Consider the following 12,943-nt stretch of genomic DNA (forward strand, 5'->3'; position numbering starts at 1 on the left):
GGAACAAGGGGATAGTAACTCCTTGTCTTGTATATATTACTAAATGTAAAAGGAGAAAGTTTGGTTTGTCCTTTTGGGTCACCCTGCCTCGGTGGGATGCTGCCGGTGCGTTGAAAAATGTTTTCGTACTGGTTACTAGCGGGGTGCCTGTGGGTAGGTTAGGTTAGTCAGGAAACGGGACAAGTGTTTCGTGACGCGGGTCAGCATCAAGGAACCTCCCTTGAGAGGATGAACCAAGGGTAGAATGGCTCTAGTTCCTCAGATCGAGAGACCTTTATATTTATCAATAACTTGAGTCCTCGCGTAAACTACGTCAACATCATGAGGACAAGTTCTACACGAATGGTATACAATACCAGAGTCTCAAGACTACAGTACTCTTCACCAACTCCAAGGCTGAGGAACTGATTACCTCAGCTGGAGCTTTTGGTCATCTGACAGAGACCTTCCACTGGCTTATCCCTCCACCCCCTTAAAAATTATGGTTATGATTATAACTGTAGGGATCTCGCACACAAGGGAAGTTCCTTGATGCTGGCGAGGGGCTCTTGATACTAGAAAATTGATCTGTGCTCCAGATCCTTCAATCGAGTTTCAATGCCTTCCACTCCCCCTCCCCCCAGGCGCTGTGACCCATACGTGCTTAGGGGTTCCATTTTTAATGTAGGGATCTCGTAGTTTTAGGGAGACTTTGCATTTACAAGTTTACCTTGACTCTGTATGTGACATAATTGTTGTTGTGCAGCTACCGTAACTTATACTTTTAAATTAAATTTGGTGGTTTTTGTGGTGGTGGTGTTTGTGGCGGTGTTTGTGGTGGTGGTGTTTGTGGCGGTGTTTGTGGTGGCGGTTTGTGGTGGTGGTGTTTGTGGCGGTGTTTGTGGTGGCGGTTTGTGGTGGTGGTGTTTGTGGCGGTGTTTGTGGTGGTGGTGTTTGTGGCGGTGTTTGTGGTGGCGGTTTGTGGTGGTGGTGTTTGTGGCGGTGTTTGTGGTGGCGGTGTTTGTGGTGGCGGTGTTTGTGTTGGCGGTGTTTGTGGTGGTGGTGGGGGGTTTATGGTGTTGGTGTTTGTGGTGGTGGTTGTGGTCATGGTGGTGTTTGTGGTGGTGGTGCTTGATGGTATTTGTGGAGGTGATGGTAGTATTGCGGTTTGGTGGTAGACTGGTTGTCTTGTGGTAGATTGAGGTTTGGTGGTAGACTGGTCGTCTTACGGTAGATTGAGGTTTGGTGGTAGACTGGTCGTCTTACGGTAGATTGAGGTTTGGTGGTAGACTGGTAGTCTTGTAGATTGAAGTGTGGTGGTAGACTGGTCGTCTTGTGGTAGATTGAAGTGTGGTGGTAGGCTGGTTGCTGTAGATCTGTATTAGATAACTCACCCTTAACTACAACAAGATTTACATTATCATCCTCAGTATTGATATCTCCAGGTTTTTTAAACCAGTACCGCAAAAAATGGAGACATGAAATAGGAAGTGAAAGGTTTGTTAAAAGCTGAAGATTTGCAGAGATATTTGTAATGGGGGGAATGACTGTCTTATCAAAGTTTTCACATGTGAGCTGGGCAAACAAGGCCGAGTTTATACCTTGTTTACTCTTTGAGTGAGGAAAAACATGGTGCATGAGTTTGTGTACTCGTTTGTTTGTGGTTGCAGGAGTTGAATCTTAGCTCCAGTGTACTCGTTTGTTTGTGGTTGTAGGGGTTGTCTTAGCTCCAGTGTACTCGTTTGTTTGTGGTTGTAGGGGTTGTCTTAGCTCCAGTGTACTCGTTTGTTTGTGGTTGCAGGTGTTGTCTTAGCTCCAGTGTACTCGTTTGTTTGTGGTTGCAGGTGTTGTCTTAGCTCCAGTGTACTCGTTTGTTTGTGGTTGCAGGGGTTGAGTCTTAGCTTCAGTGTACTCGTTTGTTTGTGGTTGCAGGGGTTGAATCTTAGCTTCAGTGTACTCGTTTGTTTGTGGTTGCAGGGGTTGAGTCTTAGCTTCAGTGTACTCGTTTGTTTGTGGTTGCAGGGGTTGTCTTAGCTCCAGTGTACTCGTTTGTTTGTGGTTGCAGGGGTTGTCTTAGCTCCAGTGTACTCGTTTGTTTGTGGTTGCAGGGGTTGAATCTTAGCTTTAGTGTACTCGTTTGTTTGTGGTTGCAGGGGTTGAATCTTAGCTCCAGTGTACTAGTTTGTGGTTGCAGGGGTTGAATCTTAGCTCCAGTGTACTCGTTTGTTTGTGGTTGCAGGGGTTGAATCTTAGCTCCAGTGTACTCGTTTGTTTGTGGTTGCAGGGGTTGAATCTTAGCTCCAGTGTACTCGTTTGTTTGTGGTTGCAGGGGTTGAATCTTAGCTCCAGTGTACTCGTTTGTTTGTGGTTGTAGGGGTCGAGTCACCGTTCCTGGCCCCGCCTCTTCGTTGATCACTACTAGGGCTACACTCTGCTCCAAGAGTGTGTGTGTGTGTGTGTGTGTGTGTGTGTGTGTGTGTGTGTGTGTGTGTGTGTGTGTGTGTGTGTGTGTGTGTGTGTTTGGGGGGTAGACAGATAAACAGTGCGTGTGTGAGTTTGCTTTGGCGTCCTGGTCTCCAATAGCAGTTAATTTCACTTCCTGTTTTCTCTCTCCCTCTCAACACATTACTTCTCTTTGCCTCTCCTCACTCTTCCCTTCCCTCCCTCCTCTCTTCCCTTCCCTCCCTCCTCTCTTCCCTTCCCTCCCTCCTCTCTTCCCTTCCCTCCCTTCCTCTCGCCTCCCTCCCTCCCAGCAGTCCTGTAGTTAGTCTTCAGAGAAAATACATGGCATTTCTTATACTCGTATGAGGAAGACGTCGCCATTTTAGACCCATTGGTAAAACTTTGTAAATAATTCACACATTAAAATTTGTTTAGGTTCTGTGTGTACTCGCCTAATTCTGGTTGCAGGGGGTCGAGTCGTAGCTCCTGGCCCCTCCTCTTCGCTGGTCGCTTCTAGGTCCACACACTCCCTGCTCCATGAGCTTTATCATACCTCTGCTTAAAGTGTATGGATCCTGCCTCCACTACATCACTTTCCAGACTATTCCACTTCCTGACAACTGACTGAAGAAATAATTCCTAACATCCCTGTGATTCATCTCAGTCTTCATCTTCCAGCTGTGGCTCCTTGTTGCTGTGTCCCATCTCAGGAACATCCTGTCTCTGTCCACCTTGTCGATTCCCCTCAGTATTTTATATGTTATCATATCCCCCCTCTTTCTCCTGTCCTGTGTGTGTATGTGTGTTTTATAGAAATAGGTTTTTGTTTTCAGTGTCTGAGGAACGAGAGATAATCGTGTTTGATAAGTTTAGTTTAAGTTAGGTTGCGCTAGGTTTAGGTTAAATTAGATTAGGTAAGGTTATGCTAGATTAGGTTAGGTTATGCTAGGTTGGGTCAAGTTAGGTTATGCTAGGTTAGGTTAGGTTACGCTAGGTTAGGTTAGGTTACGTTAGGTTAGGTTAGGTTACGCTAGGTTAGGTTAGGTTACGTTACGTTAGGTTAGGTTAAGTTAGGTAAAACCAAGACAACAGTGCATTAGTGTTCGCAATAAAGCTAACAGAATTCTTGGCTTCATATCTAGAAGTATAAATAATAGAAGTCCTCAGGTTGTTCTTCAACTCTATATATCCTTGGTTAGGCCTCATTTAGACTATGCTGCTCAGTTCTGGTCACCGTATTACAGAATGGATATAAATGCTCTGGAAAACGTACAGAGGAGGATGACAAAGATGATCCCACGTATCAGAAATCTTCTCTATGAGGATAGACTGACGGCCCTGAATCTGCACTCTCTCGAAAGGCGTAGAATTAGGGGGGGATATGATCGAGGTGTATAAATGGAAAACAGGAATAAATAAAGGGGATGTAAATAGCGTGCTAGGAATATCTAGCCAAGATAGGACTCGCAGCAATGGTTTTAAGTTGGAAAAAATGAGATTCAGGAAGGATATAGGAAAGCACTGGTTTGGTAAGAGTTGTGGATGAGTGGAACAAACTCCCGAGTACAGTTATTGAGGCTGAAACGTTGTGTAGTTTTAAAAATTGGTTATATAAATACATGAGTGGGTGTGGGTGGGTGTGAGTTGGACCTGACTAGCTTGTGCTGCTGGGTCTGGTGCCGTGCTCCTTCCTTGAGTGGAGGTGACCAGACTGGGTGGGTCATTGGGCTACTCGGGGGGAGGGCATGGACCTGCTCCGCATGAGTTAGTAGGCCTGCTGCAGTGTTCCTTCTTTCTTATGTTAGGTTAGGTTACACTAGGTTAAGTTTCATTAGGTGCACATGTCTTGCAAGTAGTACTCTGTGTATTAACCCCCCCCCCCCTCCCGTACATGGAATAAAAAGACAGCCGTTGACTGGACGATGGAGAGCGTGTTTTTTCTGCCTGGTGACCAGCTCAGCGGGTGGCAGCCGGTGTGCTGGAAAAAGTGTGTTAATCCTGGCGTCATCCTCCACCCTAATTACATCCTAATTGCATCCTAATTGCATTCTCATTTATTTTCGCTCTCCTGTATCCATATTTTTTTTATCCTCGCAAATTAATTTCTAGTATTCAGCTTTGGATTTAGTGCTTTTACCCTCCCACCTATAATAATAATAATAATAATAATAATAATAATAATATTATTATTATTATTATTATTATTATTATTATTATTATATTCCTTGGGAAAAATGGAATGCACTTAATATTCCCATCTGTTCTCTTTTTATGCGACATCCCTAGCATCCATCTCCAGCATCCATCCCCAGCACTTATCCCCAGCACTTATCCCCAGCACTTATCCCCAGCACCCATCCCCAGCACCCATCCCCAGCACCCATCCCCAACACCCATCCCCAACACCCCTCCCCAACACCCATCCCCAACACCCCAACACCCATCCCCAACACCCCAACACCCATCCCCAACACCCATCCCCAACACCCCAACACCCATCCCCAACACCCATCCCCAACACCCCAACACCCATCCCCAACACCCCAACACTTCATGGTATTCCCTCAACTTGTGTGGCACTCCTGGGCATGGGTACCAGTGATGGCAGACATGATACTCAGAGGTTGGTATGATACTACTGGTAATATTGTTGGTATGACTGTACTGGTACTTCATTGTACTGGTATGACACACTGACACTTGGATGGTAGTGTCAGCCAAGTCGTGGAGGCTAGTATAACACACTGACACTTGGATGGTAGTGTCAGCCAAGTCGTGGAGGCTAGTATGACACACTGATACTTGGATGGTAGTGTCAGCCAAGTCGTGGAGGCTAGTATGACACACTGACACTTGGATGGTAGTGTCAGCCAAGTCGTGGAGGCTAGTATGACACACTGACACTTGGATGGTAGTGTCAGCCAAGTCGTGGAGGCTAGTATGACACACTGATACTTGGATGGTAGTGTCAGCCAAGTCGTGGAGGCTAGTATGACACACTGACACTTGGATGGTAGTGTCAGCCAAGTCGTGGAGGCTAGTATAACACACTGACACTTGGATGGTAGTGTCAGCCAAGTCGTGGAGGCTAGTATGACACACTGACACTTGGATGGTAGTGTCAGCCAAGTCGTGGAGGCTAGTATAACACACTGACACTTGGATGGTAGTATCAGCCAAGTCGTGGAGGCTAGTATGACACTGACACTTGGATGGTAGTGTCAGCCAAGTCGTGGAGGCTAGTATGACACACTGATACTTGGATGGTAGTGTCAGCCAAGTCGTGGAGGCTAGTATAACACACTGACACATGGATGGTAGTGTCAGCCAAGTCGTGGAGGCTAATATGACACACTGATACTTGGATGGTAGTGTCAGCCAAGTCGTGGAGGCTAGTATAACACACTGACACTTGGATGGTAGTGTCAGCCAAGTCGTGGAGGCTAGTATGACACACTGATACTTGGATGGTAGTGTCAGCCAAGTCGTGGAGGCTAGTATGACACACTGATACTTGGATGGTAGTGTCAGCCAAGTCGTGGAGGCTAGTATAACACACTGACACTTGGATGGTAGTGTCAGCCAAGTCGTGGAGGCTAGTATGACACACTGATACTTGGATGGTAGTGTCAGCCAAGTCGTGGAGGCTAGTATAACACACTGACACTTGGATGGTAGTGTCAGCCAAGTCGTGGAGGCTAGTATGACACACTGATACTTGGATGGTAGTGTCAGCCAAGTCGTGGAGGCTAGTATAACACACTGACACTTGGATGGTAGTGTCAGCCAAGTCGTGGAGGCTAGTATGACACACTGACACTTGGATGGTAGTGTCAGCCAAGTCGTGGAGGCTAGTATGACACTGACACTTGGACAGTAGTGTCAGCTCACCAGCGCCACGAAGTACCATCCAAACTTTTCCGTTTTTACTATGATGGTGGGAGCGTTCTGGCTTTGATACTGGTGCTTCATTGACGTTGATGCTTCCTTGATGTTGATGCTTCCTTGATGTTGATGCTTCCTTGATGTTGATGCTTCATTGATGTTGATGCTTCCTTGATGTTGATGCTTCATTGATGTTGATGCTTCATTGATGTTGATGCTTCATTGATGTTGATGCTTTATTGATGTTGATGCTTCATTGATGTTGATGCTTCATTGATGTTGATGCTTCCTTGATGTTGATGCTTCATTGATGTTGATGCTTCCTTGATGTTGATGCTTCCTTGATGTTGATGCTTCCTTGATGTTGATGCTTCATTGATGTTGATGCTTCATTGATGTTGGTGCTTCCTTGATGTTGATGCTTCCTTGATGTTGATGCTTCATTGATGTTGGTGCTTCCTTGATGTTGATGCTTCCTTGATGTTGATGCTTCCTTGATGTTGATGCTTCATTGATGTTGATGCTTCATTGATGTTGGTGCTTCCTTGATGTTGATGCTTCATTGATGTTGATGCTTCATTGATGTTGATGCTTCATTGATGTTGATGCTTCATTGATGTTGGTGCTTCCTTGATGTTGATGCTTCCTTGATGTTGATGCTTCCTTGATGTTGATGCTTCCTTGATGTTGATGCTTCCTTGATGTTGATGCTTCATTGATGTTGATGCTTCATTGATGTTGATGCTTCATTGATGTTGGTGCTTCATTGATGTTGGTGCTTCATTGATGTTGATGCTTCATTGATGTTGATGCTTCATTGATGTTGATTTTTCATTGATGTTGATGCTTCATTGATGTTGATGCTTCATTGATGTTGATGCTTCATTGATGTTGATGCTTCATTGATGTTGATGCTTCATTGATGTTGATGCTTCATTGATGTTGATGCTTCATTGATGTTGATGCTTCATTGATGTTGATTTTTCATTGATGTTGATGCTTCATTGATGTTGATGCTTCATTGATGTTGATGCTTCATTGATGTTGATGCTTCATTGATGTTGATGCTTCATTGATGTTGGTGCTTCATTGATGTTGATGCTTCATTGATGTTGATGCTTCATTGATGTTGATGCTTCATTGATGTTGATGCTTCATTGATGTTGATGCTTCATTGATGTTGATGCTTCATTGATGTTGATGCTTCATTGATGTTGATGCTTCATTGATGTTGATGCTTCCTTGATGTTGATGCTTCTTTGATGTTGATGCTTCATTGATGTTGGTGCTTCATTGATGTTGATGGGCGGTGCTTCATTAACTGCTGGTGGTTCTTCATTGATGCTGATGTTTCATTGTTTGTGCTTCACTGATAGCATTTGTGGCTTCGTTGAGTGAGGTGTCGTGTCTAGTATGTAGTGTATGAGGGTACCGTCTAGCGTGGAGGGTAGTGTATGAGGGTACCGTCTAGCGTGGAGGGTAGTGTATGAGGGTACCGTCTAGCGTGGAGGGTAGTGTATGAGGGTACCATCTAGCGTGGAGGGTAGTGTATGAGGGTACCGTCTAGCGTGGAGGGTAGTGTATGAGGGTACCGTCTAGCGTGGAGGGTAGTGTATGAGGGTACCGTCTAGCGTGGAGGGTAGTGTATGAGGGTACCGTCTAGCGTGGAGGGTAGTGTATGAGGGTACCATCTAGCGTGGAGGGTAGTGTATGAGGGTACCGTCTAGCGTGGAGGGTAGTGTATGAGGGTACCGTCTAGCGTGGAGGGTAGTGTATGAGGGTACCGTCTAGCGTGGAGGGTAGTGTATGAGGGTACCGTCTAGCGTGGAGGGTAGTGTATGAGGGTACCGTCTAGCGTGGAGGGTAGTGTATGAGGGTACCGTCTAGCGTGGAGGGTAGTGTATGAGGGTACCGTCTAGCGTGGAGGGTAGTGTATGAGGGTACCGTCTAGCGTGGAGGGTAGTGTATGAGGGTACCGTCTAGCGTGGAGGGTAGTGTATGAGGGTACCGTCTAGCGTGGAGGGTAGTGTATGAGGGTACCGTCTAGCGTGGAGGGTAGTGTATGAGGGTACCGTCTAGCGTGGAGGGTAGTGTATGAGGGTACCGTCTAGCGTGGAGGGTAGTGTATGAGGGTACCGTCTAGCGTGGAGGGTAGTGTATGAGGGTACCGTCTAGCGTGGAGGGTAGTGTATGAGGGTACCGTCTAGCGTGGAGGGTAGTGTATGAGGGTACCGTCTAGCGTGGAGGGTAGTGTATGAGGGTACCGTCTAGCGTGGAGGGTAGTGTATGAGGGTACCGTCTAGCGTGGAGGGTAGCGTATCGGGGTAGGGTCTAGCGTGGAAGGGTAGCGTATGAGGGTAGGGTCTAGCTTGGAAGGGTAGCGTATGGGGGTAGGGTCTAGCATGGAGGGTAGTGTATGGGGGTAGCGTCTAGCGTGGAGGGTAGTGTATGAGGGTAGCGTCTAGCGTGGAGGGTAGTGTATGGGGGTACCGTCTAGCGTGGAGGGTAGTGTATGGGGGTACCGTCTAGCGTGGAGGGTAGTGTATGGGGGTACCGTCTAGCGTGGAGGGTAGTGTATGGGGGTACCGTCTAGCGTGGAGGGTAGTGTATGGGGGTAGCGTCTAGCGTGGAGGGTAGTGTATGGGGGTAGCGTCTAGCGTGGAGGGTAGTGTATGGGAGTAGTGTCTACCACAGAGGGTTGTGTATGGGAGTAGCGTCATGGTAGCATCTAGCATGAAGTGGTAGCGTCTACCATGGAAGATAGTATTTGGGCGTAGCATCATGGTAGTGTAGTCTAGCCTGGAATGGTAGCACTGGTAGCAGACCTTGACTGGGGTGGTGCGTGAGAGCCTCGCGTGTGTACCTGCAGTAGCAAAGCTAGCCCCGCTAGTCAAGCCAATACTAAGCCATCCCTCCGCATGGAGACTCGCGGAAAAGGTGCCGAGCTGGAGGAGCAAGAGGGGGAAGTAACGAGGAGTTTGAGGCAGAAACAGGTATAAAGAGGGAGGGGGAGTGTAGTAGGCAGGAAGGATTGTTTTTAAGTCAGGAACATTAGTTATATTAGCAGTGTGATGGTACCTATTGTGTGAGAGTACAACAGTGTGCTGGTACCTATTGTGTGAGTACAACAGTGTGCTGGTACCTATTGTGTGAGTACAACAGTGAGCTGGTACCTATTGTGTGAGAGTACAACAGTGTGCTGGTACCTATTGTGAGAGTACAACAACAGTGTGCTGGTACCTATTGTGTGAGAGTACAACAACAGTGTGCTGGTACCTATTGTGTGAGAGTACAACAGTGTGCTGGTACCTATTGTGTGAGAGTACAACAGTGTGCTGGTACCTATTGTGTGAGAGTACAACAACAGTGTGCTGGTACCTATTGTGTGAGAGTACAACAACAGTGTGCTGGTACCTATTGTGTGAGAGTACAACAGTGTGCTGGTACCTATTGTGTGAGAGTACAACAACAGTGTGCTGGTACCTATTGTGTGAGAGTACAACAACAGTGTGCTGGTACCTATTGTGTGAGAGTACAACAACAGTGTGCTGGTACCTATTGTGTGAGAGTACAACAACAGTGTGCTGGTACCTATTGTGTGAGAGTACAACAACAGTGTGCTGGTACCTATTGTGTGAGAGTACAACAGTGTGCTGGTACCTATTGTGTGAGTACAACAGTGTGCTGGTATCTAATGTGCGAGCGTTATAGGGGGAAATCTGTCGTATTCCTTCATATTGAATGGGTTACACAGAAGGGAAGAAGTTAGCATTAGGGAGAATGGTAGAGGAATGAAGGATGGAGAATGTGGTTGGAGAGGACAGGAGCTACAAGTTTTTTCTTGGCCAGTGTTATTGACCCGACTCCCATATTCATTATAAGTGTGGCTCCTCGCCTGAGCCACTGTAGTGCGTGTTTTAAGGGTGTGTGGGCGTGTTGGTGTGGGCGAAGTGGGCGTTGCTCTGGTTGCTACTCTGGTGTTTGTGGGTGTGCAGACACAGCTGGTGACCTCGCCAGCTGGTTGTCGTGGCGGCTCACAATTTACTGGACTAGAAAGAACAAGGTACAATACCGTGATCGAAACAATACACAAATAACCCGCAGATAGGAGAGAGAAACGTCGAGACGTCGTCACGAGCTTCTCTTCTACGTGCGGGTTGTCTGTTGGACTAGCCTCTGTCTCTAGCTTAGCTGGGAGTGGATATGAAAATGGTATGCAATACCGACAGTTAGGTGTCTTTATTCCGAAACGTTTCGCCTGCACAGTAGGCTTCTTCAGTCGAGTACAGAAGAGTTAGCCGAAACAGGTGGTCAGGCCCTGACCACCTCAAAAATACGTCTGCAAGGGTGATGGACTGATTACATCGTCTTCACATCTCTACTGCCTCTGCTAACTCTTCTGTACTCGACTGAAGAAGCCTACTGCGTAGGGAAACGTTTCGGAATAAAGATATCTAGCTGTTACACATGTCTTATTTAGCTGGGAATGGAAGACCCCTTCCCCTCCAGCTTATTGTTTCTGGGTCACTGGGGTTTAAAACCTTCTCTGGTACACGAGTCGTTATTAAGACTACGTGTAATCTGTTCACCAGTCAGGATTGCCTTGGAGATTAATTAAAGCAAGGATTTAACTTTAAGCTTATACACAGTGAGAGACCTCACGGTGTGTATACCTTGTGTCTTTATTCTCTACTTCGTTTTACTTTTAAATCCCACTGAGACGTACTTTTTAACGTCTGTGTCGCTTTCCTGTGTCTGTAGCTGCTATCTTTTCCCGCTTGTTCGTAGGTAAGTTTATTTAGGTGAAGGTATACACGAGTATAATTATCATGCAAAGTGTAAATTTACCTTGATGGACTGATTACATAGACTCCAGGCTCAGGGACTGATTACCTCAAACTCCCTCTGATCTTCACCAGTCTTCTTTGTATTGGACTGATGAATCCACTCTGTGGCGAAACGTTTATTGTAGACGTTTCGCCATCCAGTGGCTTTATCAGTACAGATTCTAGGACATAACTAGAAGACAGTGGAACTATATACAAAAGATGAGGTGATCAGTCCCTCAGCCTTAGAGTTGGTGTGGAGAGCACCGTGGTTGTAGAGATTCTGGAGCACAGGCAAACAGACTGGCGCTTATATAGGCGTCAGTGGATAGGGACGTGTTGCAGACGAGAGCAGTCACTGGTAGGCGGGATTCCCCAGTGGAAGTAGGTCATAGCCTGCCAGTGACTATGCCCTCGTACCTGCTGGAATGTTACATCCTCTGTAAGTAACTTCAGTATTTGCTGGAAGTATTAGTATTGTCTTGAGGGCACAGAGAAGTTATAAGCATATAAAAATAACGTTGATTTAAGCTAAACACAGTCACACACACACTGCGACTTGTTTCTGATAAGACATTGCCCAATCATTTCTCAGAACGATGTCTGTGTACCAGTGACCTTGTCCCGATAGGTTCCCTGGGCAAGGAACATCATATTTGCTGGTCGTATGTAAGTACCATGCCTGGGCATTGTTAGGCAGACTTGTGAGAGTTTTCGGGTACTTGGCATTTATGTAAAACAGAATCACAATACCGTGGATAGTACAGTCTTCGATTGGTGTGTGATTTGTGCTTACATGTAAACATGAGCCCGCATCTGATTTGTATGTCACTGCTGACAGCAGGCAGAGAAGCAGGATCTTAATGGGATACAATACCAACACATTGATGAATAAGACACCTGTGTAACACTTGGGGCATGTGTGTTACCCAAACACTTCGCCTGCACAACAGGTTTTTTCTGTCGAATACAGAGGTGATTTTAAGGTGATACGTTATCTGCCTGATAACACAGAGCTGTGTCGGGGGCTTATCTATGACGCCTGGGTTAAACCTGCTTATGTCGCAACAGGAAGATGTGTGGGTCTGCTGGACTGTCACAGCAGGAAGATGTCTGCTGGACTGTCACAGCAGGAAGATGTCTGCTGGACTGTCACAGCAGGAAGATGTCTGCTGGACTGTCACAGCAGGAAGATGTCTGCTGGACTGTCACAGCAGGAAGATGTCTGCTGGAATGTCACAGCAGGAAGATGTCTGCTGGAATGTCACAGCAGGAAGATGTCTGCTGGACTGTCACAGCAGGAAGATGTCTGTTGGACTGTCACAGCAGGAAGATGTCTGCTGGACTGTCACAGCAGGAAGATGTCTGCTGGACTGTCACAGCAGGAAGATGTCGGCTGGACTGTCACAGCAGGAAGATGTTTGTTTAGAGCGGAGGAGTGGTATGAACGATGGGGAGAGATGGACTCGTGTACGTGCTAGTTGGGGAGAGACTGGGGACGGGGAGTTTAATTGGGGAGATGGGGAAGATGATGCACTTCCCCGAGTATAACATTGTTGAAGCTGGCAGTGTGTATCCTAACAGTGCAGTGTGTATACTGCCAGTGCAGTGTGTATACTGCCAGTGCAGTGTGTATACTGCCAGTGCAGTGTGTATACTGCCAGTGCAGTGTGTATACTGCCAGTGCAGTGTGTATACTGCCAGTGCAGTGTGTATACTGCCAGTGCAGTGTGTATACTGCCAGTGCAGTGTGTATACTGCCAGCGCAGTGTGTATACTGCCAGTGCAGTGTGTATCCTAACAGTGCAGTG

The sequence above is a fragment of the Cherax quadricarinatus genome, chromosome 7 (genome assembly GCF_038502225.1).
Source record: "Cherax quadricarinatus isolate ZL_2023a chromosome 7, ASM3850222v1, whole genome shotgun sequence".
Taxonomy (NCBI): Eukaryota; Metazoa; Arthropoda; class Malacostraca; order Decapoda; family Parastacidae; genus Cherax; species Cherax quadricarinatus.